Source organism: Rhinolophus sinicus, linkage group LG09 (genome assembly GCF_036562045.2).
Source record: "Rhinolophus sinicus isolate RSC01 linkage group LG09, ASM3656204v1, whole genome shotgun sequence".
NCBI classification, from domain to species: Eukaryota; Metazoa; Chordata; class Mammalia; order Chiroptera; family Rhinolophidae; genus Rhinolophus; species Rhinolophus sinicus.
In genome coordinates this window covers 1,923,134-1,936,134 of record NC_133758.1, presented here as the reverse complement: position 1 = coordinate 1,936,134, position 13,001 = coordinate 1,923,134, and the positions used below count along the sequence as shown (strand labels likewise).

General features: G+C 47.6%; 1 protein-coding gene across 3 annotated transcripts in view; it reads right to left on the bottom strand.

Annotated features, from left to right (window-relative positions):
* The window catches only part of ZNF516 (zinc finger protein 516), a 113,831-nt gene extending 109,878 nt beyond the window's left edge, over positions 1 to 3,953 (bottom strand). The window contains exon 1 of one of the 3 annotated variants that reach the window (XM_074339824.1): positions 3,641 to 3,953. The gene's annotated coding sequence lies outside the window, so the exon portion shown is untranslated. Of the gene's footprint in view, positions 1 to 17; positions 123 to 3,232; positions 3,372 to 3,640 lie in introns of those variants that run through there. The other 2 variants (XM_074339825.1, XM_074339823.1) reach the window with 2 other exon arrangements.
* Between the last annotated feature and the right edge of the window lie 9,048 nt (positions 3,954 to 13,001).

Below are 13,001 nucleotides of genomic sequence, written 5' to 3'. Positions count from 1 at the left end.
CCTTGGCCCCCACGGACCCCCGCCTTTGTTACGATGCGAAGTTGGGCCGTGGGTCCCCGTCTCTTTCACTTCTTGGGTTACAGTGCGGGCGTGTGACGTCCGCTCCACATGACGGGGGCGGGGGGCGGGGGCGCGGGGCGGGCCCTCCCCCACTTCTCCACCCTGGCCGCCCCGCCCACGGCCCGCCCCCAGGAAGCCCAGCAACAAGCGGCCGCGGCCCCCGCCCCCGGGGCGGGCAGGTAAATCCCCCCGCCCCCGCCCCGCCCCCGCGACGCCCCAGGCCCCAAGCAGCACAGCAAGAAAATACAGAAATAGGAATGATTTAATCCAATGACACCTCCCCTGAGCTGCCCAGTCCTCAATCTGCGATCTCACTGAGGGTGGGGGGGAGGCAGAAACGGGTCCAGCTCGGGCCTGGGGAGCGGAAATGGCCCAAGTGGGAGGCGCGGGGCGGGACACCGCCTCATAACCGAGTTAGGTTCCTGCTGAGGGAGGACGAAGGTCGGCTGAGGTCGCCCATGGGCCCTCGGGCTGACCTCGGTCCGGCCCGGCAGCCCGGCACACCGGACGTGGACTCGGCCGGGGCGTGGGTCCTCCCGGGGTCCCCCATCATGGGTCTCCAGGGAGGGAGGGTGCACACCGGGGTCCTTAACCCGTCTCCTGCAGCATCACCATCCATCCCGGAGTGAGGCAGCACCGCAACTCCAACAGTGACACAGAGACGCTACATGGCCAGGTCTGCTCCACAGCTTCACAGCTTCCGCACACATCACTACCAATATTCCCAGGGAAGCTGCTGCCGTATCAAGCCAGTACCCAACGTGGGGCGGCCGGTGACGCTCCCCGCCCGAGAATGAGCCCATCGTGCGGGAAACGCAGCCCCCGCTCCGCAATCCTGGATTGGGAGGGCCACAGGACTTTTACTGACCATGACCAGGTCACATTCTAGAATTTGCCATCGACTAAGTATCAACTTCCACGGGGAAAATCAAATGTGAAGCTGGAAGGCACATGCTGCCCTTCACTTTTGTATGGAGTTAACACCAGTTTCAACAATCCTGTTCTCTGTATGCTTTGCGCCGGGCGAGTGGGCTCCATGACCCGGACCCCAAGCGCGCTGGGGTGCGCCTGCCGCGTGGAACTGAGTCGGAAAGAACCGATTCCTCAATTGCTGAGCAGCATAATCACATCAGTCTTTTTCCCCTTCTTCAGGTTTTGACTTGAATCCGAAAGCGCCTCTTATGCCCCTTCTTTACAGGAGGACACGCGGAGGAGGCAGGGTCTCCGTTGGACCGCTGCATGCCCACCTAGCTGCACAGACTCAGATAAAAGCGTGTCCACGTCTACAGTACACAGCTGTGCAATTCAGGAGCCTGCGGATGCGCGGGGCTGGTGGGACTTAGTGTGCAGACACATGGGCGCATGCACGCGCGCGCGCGCACACACACACACTCACACACCCCAAATTACCTCCGGGATGGAGAAAGCCGCTACGGATTGGCCGGCAGAGCCGTCACTCTCACTCAGGGGGCAGGGAAACTTCGCAAGGCTGTTTCCTTCTCCCCCCACCCCCCACCCCCACCGTTTCATTTAATGGTAAAACAACAGCAGAGCTCTGAAAGTTAGCCATCTGCCCGGAGTTTGCCTTCTTTAACGAGGGGGCCGTCAGACAATATCATTTAAATATATTTTGTACTTCCACAATGGAAGAAAAGGGAAATTAGCAATCCTGGGAGGGGGCGGAGAGAGAGCTCCGAGGAAGAAGAGGGGGTCATCTGGGAGGGGTGGACGCAGGGTGAAGAGTTGTTCTCAACACCCAAAAGGGACTTTGGCCTTCCATTGAGCTCGAAATTAAAAAATGTTTTTCACAGATCAGGTTATAACAAACGCCGGTCCTAATTTATGAACTCATTATTTTAATTATATTATTTAAGCATGCGCCAGCAATCGTGTTTCCTTAAGAAAGAAGTGACCTATTTTTGGCTGGAGATAAACGATCATGTTAACAGATGTTAATCTTGTAATCTGTTTTTCCTGTAAGCACTTTACATACCCGGGTTTCAAGACCTTAAAAATAACATCTTTTCCAAAAAGACCTGACGTCACAATTCGCTCCCTGAAAAATGACTGTCTCCCGTTTTTTTCCTCTGCAACGATTTCAAAGACATTAAATCTTTTTCACTTTATAAACGCTGATTTGTTCTGCCTCAACTCCCACAGGCTTTTATTTGCATTTCAAATTCCACAGGTTACACCAGTCGCCTTTTCAAAAACTGTAAACCAACAACGAAAGCAGCAAATGGCTCTTTGTGCATCTGGATTAAATACGGCGCAGAATGAATATATTTTACAAGGGGGCTGAGCAAGTTGATCTGTGCACACCCGGAGACTAAGTAATTCTTTATCAAGAAGCCCAGCGGAAGGAGTAAGCTACAGACACACGACCCCAGGAGCTCCTGGTCTGATCCGGGCTGCTGCAGGGAGCGTACTAACGCTGAGCATAAATGGGGCTGACTTACAGACCCGTATTTTCGGGTGAAAGGCTGGATCTGTCTGGTCCCTAACGGCAAGGTCCACTGGGTCCCTAGCCCACTAGGGAGGATTGTCATCGCACACCAACCTTCCTTCATAAACCGCTGTTTTAAATACCCGACTCGGCTGGCTTTTAGCAAACTTATCCATACAAAGTTTCTTTAAAACTTGACGAGGCGGTTTGATCTAAATACCGATCGTAACTATTCAGTATGTTAGTACTCCCTGGAAATGGCAGACGAGGCGCTTTTCCACACACCCCCCCTCCAAACATATACATACCCCACAGCATTCTTCTTTTCTTGCGTATACCCGGGTATATATCGTGATCACTACCTCCCCCACCTTCACCATCACCCCAGCCCCGCCTCAGCCAGGTTGGGTGCCCCTCCGAGGAGGCCCTGCCACCCGGACCCCTCGCCCCACCCCTCTCAGAGTCTTTGCGGGAACCCTCGCCCCCCACCCTCACCCCACCCTAACTTCCCTTCCAAGCTTTCACTACTTTAATGTTAGGGTCACTTACAAGCTTCCAGCTGATGGGCAGGCAGCCAGGGGAGCGAGGAAGAGAAACCTCCCCCCCCCCCCCACGGCGCAAACACGTCCCCGAGGCAGTAGCACCCGGATCCCACAGCATCGAGCCCATCAGCCAAACCCTTAATAATTGAAGCGGCCCCTCCGGCCCCACAGCCCCATCACCCACCTTCATTAGCTGGAGCGTTTTACTTTAAAGTAAGGCAATTTGCTCTTTGTCTCTTAATGGATGGAGAGCGCATCCAAGCTCCCCTCCTCCCGCGTCGCCTTTGACGAAGTGTACAAAGCCAGAGCCTCTTCCGCGCTCCCACCCCGGCCCCCACCCCGCCCCTCCACTGCGGTAAAAACCACCTCCCTGCGCTCGCCTCCTCGCCCGAAGTTGCATCTTCCCTCTCCTGGAATTGCGGAGCCCAGCCACTACCAGCAGGGAAAGCCCAGCCGCCCTCCCCGCGCCCGGTAGCCCCTCCCCGGCGCCCCCCACCCGCGGCGCACACCGCGGTCCCCGGCGCGTCCAGGCCCGGGCCCAGCGCCCCCCGCCCCCCGCGGGCCCGCGGCGCCCCCCCACCGCGGCCCCTACCTTGGCGGGGAGGCGGCGGCCCGGGGAGGAGGACGCGCACGCCCCGCGCCTCTGAAGGTGAAGCCGAGCGCCGGAGGCGCGGAGCCGAGCGCTGCACTAGACCGACCGCGCCAGCTGCGCCCGGGCGCGGGGGACGCGCGAGGGCGCGCGGGGCTCGCCACGAGCCCGGCCCCCTCCCCGCGCCGCCCGCGCGCGCCCCGGACGCGCCCGCCCTGCCGGAACCCCGTCGCCCGCGGGGCTCTGGGGGCTGCGCGGCTGGGGGAGGGGGCCGGGCCCCCGCGGTCGGGCGCAGGCCCGAGGCTTCCCCCAGCCCGGGAATGGTCTGCCCTGTAGGAAACGCACACGCTCCACTATTGTCTCATCAGCACAAAGTTCTGCCACACTGCGGGGAAAGTCTGGAGGCTCGCGATGACTCAGACGCAGCTCATTCTTCCCCAAATAGCACTGAATCACGATCTCAGCCGCTAGTTGCTGCCCCTTCCTCTCCAGGACTCCTTCGCCGCAAGCGCGATACGGGAAGCTGTTTACCCGCACACACGGATCCACACACGCACGCATCCAGACGTGCAGACGTGTTGGGGATGCATTCTCAGCAGACTCAGGCACCTGAGCACCGAGCCTGGAATCCAAAGTGGGGCTCCTTCCCGTGCTCCCAGTGCGGGTGCAGTGCAAACGGCCTGGGCTGTGCGTTTACTCAACTTCCTGGCGAATGTGCTTAGGGGTGCTCAATAGATTACGTCCCGAATTAGGATCAAAGGGTTCTGGAAACACTTCAGAACACGGATTCTGCTGTGTGGCAATTTAAACATGACTGTTGTTTTATTTTTATCCTTGAAAAGTTCAACTCTTAATTTTCAATTTTTCAAAGTCCACTTCTCACCCCAACTACTCTCCGTGGGCCGTACTTAGTCGCAATGACTTAAGTCTGGGAACCGAAAAATCCCAATTTGGCTCCCCAAAGCATTAATGGTACGCAGGGGGTCGGGAGTGGACAGAGGGAAAGCAGGAGGGCGGAGCGTTGGGGGGAGGGCCAGGGGAGCGCCCCTGCTTGGGCGACGGCGTAGACCCGGAGCTGTGGCCTGCGGAGGGGTAACGCCATGCTCTCCCACCGCTCCTGGCCATATTGTTCTCTCTCCTCGTGATAACTCCGCAGTGGAGATGGACTCTGTCCAAGACACCGACATCGCTCTGCTCCACAAGCCGCGCTGCAGTCCAGGCGTCACCTTCCGCGGTGGTATTTCTCGGGGCCGAACCTTCGCTACCACTCACTGCAGCTGCAGCTCCGGGTCTCTCCAACTTAGGACATTTACAACAGAAACTACTACCGACAGCTAAGGGAGGAGCTTGTGCCTGCAAAGCCGGACTCTCTAAGACACAGGGGCCATTCTGCAGGCGTGTGATGTGTGTGTGTCTCCGTGGACGGAGAGGGCAGAGGGCTGAGAACCTTTGCGAGAAGGATCCGGAACCCTAACGTGTGCACTGGTGGTCAGTGAGCCGCACTGACCTGGAGAGCAGGCGGGGTCTGTTGGTTCCAGCACGAACGCCTAAGTGGGACGTGTTCTTGAACAATCAGATTTGACTGATTCATAGAAAACTGTGCAACTGCCCACAGTTCATTACAATACACAGTACAAATGCACACATAGAAGCGTCCTCCAATTCAACTAATTACAAGGATATGAATGGCACATATAGACATAGATATACTGTCACATATACTGTATGTATCACCCACAAAAATTAAAATTTACATACTTGAAATTGTAATGATTTTTGCAGTATTTTCAAGTGGATTTAAGTTGATGGTAAAATCTACTACATTCATCTGCGTTTGGGGGTCTATTAAAAACTACAGTATTTCACTAATAACTTCCACGTGTTAAAAATCGACAAGTTAGATCAAGGAACGGTGAGCAAAACTTCCGAAGTCCTCTACATAAAACTGTGATTTCCGTGACTTACCTCTTTCCTCCATTCTGCGTTATCAGCCACATGTGACTTCACTCAGGGCTATGCCTATTCTACCGTAATATTGTACTTTTAAGAGATTTCCTGTCGTCCACGTTTCTCTACAATGCATGCAGAATCTGAAAATGTAATTGGAGAGATGGGCAAGAGTTATGTTGTGGAAAAAGCACTTTGACGGCCTGCGTGGTTTTGCTGCTGGAGGGAGGCCTTTCCCAACGGCAAGGTGTGTTGAATGTTATTGGCGCACAAAGTCACTAGCAGTGGTCCATCTGTCTATGTACCATTAGCAGCTTGTTCCGGGGGAAAATTGGTATAAACATAAAATATGTAATGAGAGTTCCCATACTATTTCTATGACATATTTAACATTGCCAAAATTTCAACTATTTAATATCTTCAAACATTTCAAGTAGCAATTAAAGTTTAAGGGCACTGTTTCTGTACCAATTACAAATTCCTGAAACTCCCCAGACTTACAAATTCCTGAAACTCCTCTAAACATTATTTTGAAATATTTAGGTAAATTATAATATTTGGGTGGACAAAAATCAGCGATGGTAATGGATTAATGGTTGAATACATAGGTGGCTATTTATGATTTTAGAGCACAATGATTCTGGCTCATGAAATAGGTGTAGGAGAAAACACTTATTTTCCCTTGTTATTGTCTAATGAATTCTTTGTTCAGTATTTGGGACTGCGTCTTCAAGCTAAGGAAAAAGGCATTATAGTGAAAAGGTGTTCACTGGCTTGTCTGTCTAACTTAGGCGGTGGCATGATGGGTGGACATTTAGATAAGAAAGCCTCTTGAAGAGTTCCATTAAAGAATAGCTATGATTAAAAAACAAACACAAAGAACACTCCCCCCACCCCGCAAAAGAAAAGGCCTGTTCTGTCTGAAAGCTGGAAGTGAAACTCTCAAAACTGTAGTATGAAATCCAAGGCAAACTATAACATGTTTATTAAATATGCATGCTCAAAAATTTAAGTGCACTACTGATTAGTAAATATTTAATGGTAATTCTATCTCTGAATTTATTAGGATTTTCTAACTTCTGAGAAAGGAGGATAACATTATGCACCAAAGTCTAGGAGTAATCTTTAGCTCTCCAAACTAACTTAAATTTACAGATTTCAGAGTGGATTAGGGATACATTTCATCTCAATGGTCAACACATTTTTCCAGGTAAAGAATCTTTGAGGAGTAAGTACAGCTGCCATCTGCCTTTCTGTTGTCCGGAGTAGGTAACCATTTCATGTGGAAATGGAAATTGGCTATTTATTTCATCACCAATGTTTTTAAAAATATTACCCCAATCCTAACTTGCTGTTCTTTCCTAGAATCTTTCCTTTTCACAGGCCTTGGTTACTCAGAGAATACGCTGTATTGAGATTATGAAGCAACCTGAGTGTATGAGTGTGGAATTTAACACACGTAACCCCCTGCAAGGACTGCAAAGTTGAGATTATATTTTGAATGTTCTTCTACAAAATGGTTTCAGACTGCTTGAATCTGAAGTTAACTAACAGGATATTTTTAATCTCGGTGTAGGGAACAATCTCAGTCCTGTTTCTTAAATTTCAATTCTGTTGAAGGTGATGAGTATGCTAGTAGTGAAATCGGTAATATGCATTTCCTATAAACACACACACACCCCTCTAATGGGATCTACACCCACATTCTCCTGTGTTTACACTAGGAGAAGTTCTCACCCAGCAGCTTTCTCCTGTGCGGGGTAATTTAGGGTCAAGTTGGCTGAGCTTTACGCTTCATTAGTCATGGTGGAGACCTGCCCGTTGTTTGAAAGACTTTTATGAGGATTTCTTCTTCTGTGTATGGTGTCCAAGTCTGAAAATGGCTTCAACAGGTAGTCAGACCTGAATTTTTGCAGTTTAATAATCACCAAAGCATCTCTTTGAGATCCTATGCAAAATATACCCGTGTGTGTGATACAGAGAATGCCTTACTCATTTTCCTCATGGCAAAAAACTGAACTTTCCCAGGAAACCAGCATTGTTAACAATTTGTCCTTATTTTCTCCACAGAGAAAATATCCATGATGACCCATAATACTATCCTTATGACAACATAGATTTTCTTGTGCTGTTGTTTGTGCATATATTTTGGTTAACAGCAAAGATGTACAGAGTTAGTGCAGAATTGCAACTGAGGAAAAAGTGTTGCAGAAAATACACTAACAGTTCACGGAGTTGCAATTGCATTTTCTCACCATTTGAGTTTTAGGTAACTAATACATCAGCCCTTCACAGCAGGTAGAGGACCCTCAAATCTGTTCTTAATTTCAAACAGAGTAAAAAGACTTTTAGCAACAGCTGGCTGCAGAATAGCTCATACCGAATTCCACAGATGTGTTCATAATGGTTGGAAGAGTTAAAGGAAGGAGAATTCATTTAAGGAAAGACAAATTCAACAAGGAGTCCTATTTGAAAGATTTTCCATGGCAGGGAAGAGGGGAACTTGCTTTTCTTATTACCTTTTCTTATAATCCTACAGTATGCTAATTACTTAACCCATAGGTTGTGACCTATGAACACCCCACGTTCTTACAAACAGCAAAACCATTGACTTCTTGTGCCCCCAAATCGCGTTCTGTTTCACCACGCATAACTGATTGATGACAAGTACACGCTGATGCTGACTTTTGTAAGAGAACTGAAAACAGAATAAGGGAACCAGCAATCTGCCGTTCCCCGTGGGGAGGCTGGACGCACTGGTAATGCAACTGAGTAGGGAAGAAAGTCTCTGAGACCGTTGCGTCAGGATGCACTTGACACATCATATAACACAGTGGGAAGGAAAGCAGAATTTGGCATTTAGAAGGTCCAATGGTAAGGTAACGGAACAATAAGGAAAGACGTGTCAGGATATGGGTGAGTGGTCGTCATAATTAGGGAGTCAGGACACTTGTTGATGAGGGAGGCTAGGTACATTTTTTTGGTATTTCTTCATTGCTAGGTACTTTTTTATTGCAGTATAATATACATAATATAAAATTTACTATTTTAAGTGTACAGCTCAGTAGTGCTAAGTATATTCACAATGTTGCACAACCATCACCACCACGCATCTCCCAACTCCATCTTTTGTGAAACTGAAACTCATACCTATTAAACAACTCCCATCCTCCTTCCCTCGGCTCCAGGCAGCCACCCTCCTCCTTCTGTCTCTACCGATCTGAACGTCCTCGGGACCTCGTATAAGTGGGATCACACAGTGTTTGTCCTGTAGTGTCTGTGTGTTTCACTCAGCATAATGTTTTCCAAGTCCATCCCTGCCCCGGTGGGTAGCTAGGCTCAACTGGCCTTGAAGTTAGAGATGAGGAGGCAATAACATCGCCAAATAAATTGATTAAGGAACTGACTATAATCTCAGAAAAAAACAATCCTCAAGACTTTTTCTTCTTTTACCTAAAACAACCTCGTTATCTGGCTGCCTCTGCTTATCTCTGCCTCCTTCTAAGCGTCGGAAGAAATATGAAAGAAAGCCCGTCTTCTCCCCAAATGGAGACCAGTGCAACTGTACCTGCAGGGAGAAAACCAGAAGCCGATTAAAAATCAGAAAATTAAAAATTGAAATCAACCAAAAGGCATGGAGAAGTGGATGGCCGAGGCTCCCGGGATGGGTTAATTAACGCAGCTGTGCACTAAGGTAACCCCAAGCTTCTGGCCCCAAGAAAAAACTCGGCTTAACAGAATTTATCTTCCTGGGGCCCGAACCAGGACAAAATGGAATTTTTGAAAAAGACAAATAGTTTGATCTCTTATTGAGTCACTAAAATGCACACTTTTGTTGGTGTGTTTTTTCATTACAGAATCACGGTAATCGTGATAAGTAGGAAATAACATTAGGTTGCTAAAACATTTTATAGAATGAAAAAATGTTGAAATATTTCACACAGGCAGTCATCATTTAAAGCACGTGATGACAAAAGATGAACAGAATTGTAAAATCCTGATCGTTCCTGTCTATGCCTCATCCATTCATTTCACATTTATGGCTCCAAACCAGGCACCAGATTAAATGCTGATTTTAAAAGTAGTACTTCTTACACGCTTACAGTGTGGGAAATTTTATGTTGTTTTCTTCTCGCCATAACCTCATGAATTGGGGCCACGGTTGCCCCACGGTACCAATGCAGGATCCGAAGCTCTGTTTTCTCAGAACAGTTTTCGGAACTTGTCACGACTCTTGTAGCCAGTTCTCATTGTGTTTGTTGTTGGTTTGCGCTTGTTAAGTTACATCACATCCTCTGACTCACACCATTTGTGTCGCCCAGGTTGGCATTTGTCACTTACCACAAAGCACTGTTAGGCTTCTGTCCCCATGATGTGTGTTACGTATTTGTGCAGGAACACCTCCTAACTGTGGTTAGAGAATCTCTGTGGAAAGCTTTATTTTTGAACTTGTTTTTAAAGGATTTGGTTGGTTTTTAAAATGTACATAAAATACAAAAGGATATCACAAGCAGTGGGAGGAATTAGTCAGGAACAATACGAGCAGGAAAATAATGAAATCAGGGTCACAATAAGCTCACCTGGTTTAAAGAAGCACACGAGGAGGCAGGTCTACCAGTGCTGTGTTGTCAGAGGGGCCAGAGTTTCTCCGAGCATCCTAACACCCAAAGCAAAGAGGGAAACGCTCTTCTTTACAAGATTTGCACTGTCTGTAAAATAAGAAGTGTGTTCTTCCACAGAAAAACATATGCCGTACTACTGGTATTTAAGGTCTCCCACAATTTCTCAAAAAGAAGAGATTATGGAATGTAATGGACTATATTCCAAACAATATTTTTTACAGAAATATTCAGACAGTATTCCTCACTGGAGTTTGGAGACAAAAACAACCAATCTACAAGTTAGGAAGAATTTACATTAATTACCTTCTCTGCACAGTGGGAATCACTCTCGTGCTCACGTGATGAAATTTTTGATAGAACTTTCAACCACCTACAGCACAAAAAAGATTTTGAAAGTTCAACTCCACTCTGGAAGAACCTCTGCAATATCCTCTCCACTGAACCATGTCTTTCCCCTTCACCACCATACAGTATTGAGCCGTGCAGCCCCCACCCCAGCTGTGCAAAACAACAGGGAGTTTAATGACACAAACACCCCACTCATTTCACTGCCACTCGGATCTTAATTAACCACACAGAGTAAACGCTGGACATCTGTATAAGGGGACTGGGAAAAGTTGGTTATCTAACGCACTGAGAAAAAATAGGGAAACCAAGTGAACAAAAAATTTTGCTCTGTGAACATTGCACCAAACAATTATCTCCAAACTGGACTGGAGTTTCGTCTGGCTCATCTGTGTCTGCATCTTGATGGACTTGCAAAAGCCACACAACTGCTTCTCTCTTTTGTGTGTGGAGATACCTGTTGTCTAACTCAAAGATAACATGTAGAGAATGCTGTAGGTAAGAAGGCAGAAACAAGGAATTATGGGTGATTATTTACAAGTCCAAAAAAACCCCAAAACAATGAATCCATTAATTGTAAAATACCAAATAATTGGGGGACCACAGCACAGACAGTCATTTGTGTCTGTGTGTCCCCATATCAGCTGTGATCAGAACAGGTGACCATGGCACTCCTGAAATAGGAGTGGAGGCTTTGTCCTATGGAGTTATAATAACTACACATACTAGTGCTTTCCCACATATTTTATTTTACTTCTGCTCACAACACAAAGTGAAGTGGCTCACAATTATTAACTCCACTGAAGAATTTAAAACCGGTAGCAAAGTTGTTATGTTTCCTGAGGGGCGTAGTCAATGAGAAGCAGAATCGTTTTGAATTTATGTAATGTTTTTAGAAATTCTACATCTCAGAGCATTGTTCTTAAAATCTGTTTGCCTCACGTACTACAAGAAGTTTTCCTCTGGTTGTCCGAGCTTCACACTGGTCTATTATGACATCGTAAGGCAACTGGCCACCACCAAAGCATTTTAAACAGGAGAAGGACATGATCAGATAAGTTTTTAGAATCCTCTGTTCAGTGAGGAGAAAGGTTGGTAACAGAAATCCAGAGATGAGATACCAGTGAGCCTGCATGCCAGAGCCCGGAGGCCTCTCCCGGCTGGGCCCAGGGCGAACTCTGAAGGAGACGTCAGAGCCAAGAGAGGCCGGTGGCAGCGCTGCCTGGGGTGGGGGTATGCTCACCCCAAGAAGAAAGACATGGCTAAGGGTGTCAGGCAGCTGGTGCGTCCGATGGGTCCACAACAGCCCATTGGGGGATCTCAGGAGAGACGCTTCGGGGGAAAAGCAGGGGCAGCAGTGGGGAAAGTTCGATAGCATGACCAGCCTGCACTTCAGCCGTACTACGAAGGTCTCTGGGTCAAGACAGGTCTTTCTCTCACTGCTGTTTGTCTGAAGGTGGGAGAGACGTGAGCATGTTCAATGTGGATGTGAAGGTGTCAGAAGAAATGAAGAAGACAGAAGATTCTGGGCAGTGGCAGCCAGACCTCTGGGCCAACACCTGGGCTCATTCTGCTCCTGGCTGGTGGGGCCTCTTGACCGGTCACAGTTGACAAATACAGGAATGCCCAAGGGTGCTGGTTCGTCCACGTTTGGGGACCACTAGCTCATGTGTGTGCTGTGAGGGGGACAATCTACTGGGCTTCGCTTGAAAGGACTCTGGAAGTCAAGTTCATCCCCTTTGCTCTGTTTTGGGGACCTGTCCCAGGTCCCAAGACCCATGTAGGTGTTGGTTCTAGACGTTAGATCTTGCTTTACGTTTGCTGCCTCACTTATGAAAGCCCCTCAGAATGAAGAAGTGGAACTTGATGTTTTCCTCTCACCAACTTTTGACCAACCTCAGGGCCTGGAATTCTTTCTCTGAACCTCAGACTAAAGGAAATTGAACTAAAACATAAATTTAAAAAGAACAAGGGATAGAAGAAACAGAGGTGAGGAAAGAGACCAGGAAAACGTATTGCTACATTTTAATAAGTGTTGTTTGTAAACAATTTTAATAATTATCTGGAATAATTATCACCCAAAATCTAAAGACCAAGAGAGATAGAAAAAACATGGTAAGATTTGTGTTTGCATTGGGTGGAAGGTAGAGAAGCTTATTACTGCTGGATATTGACAGAAAGAAAGATTCAATATATGTGTTCAAAATTGTTGAGTAACAACTAGAAAAGAAATCAGAAGGGACATTTGTTAAAAACTAACAAAAAACATGGAGAAAGCAATAAATAACAATACACAATCCAAAAGGAGTTAAAACATATTAGGAATGAAAATAAATGAGAAGTGAGGCTCTAAGATTGGGTTTAAATCTGGCTATATGCTAATCACAAAACACAACCTTAAAACAAAACAAGGTTAAATGTATGTTAGGCAAATGTTAATAAAATAAATT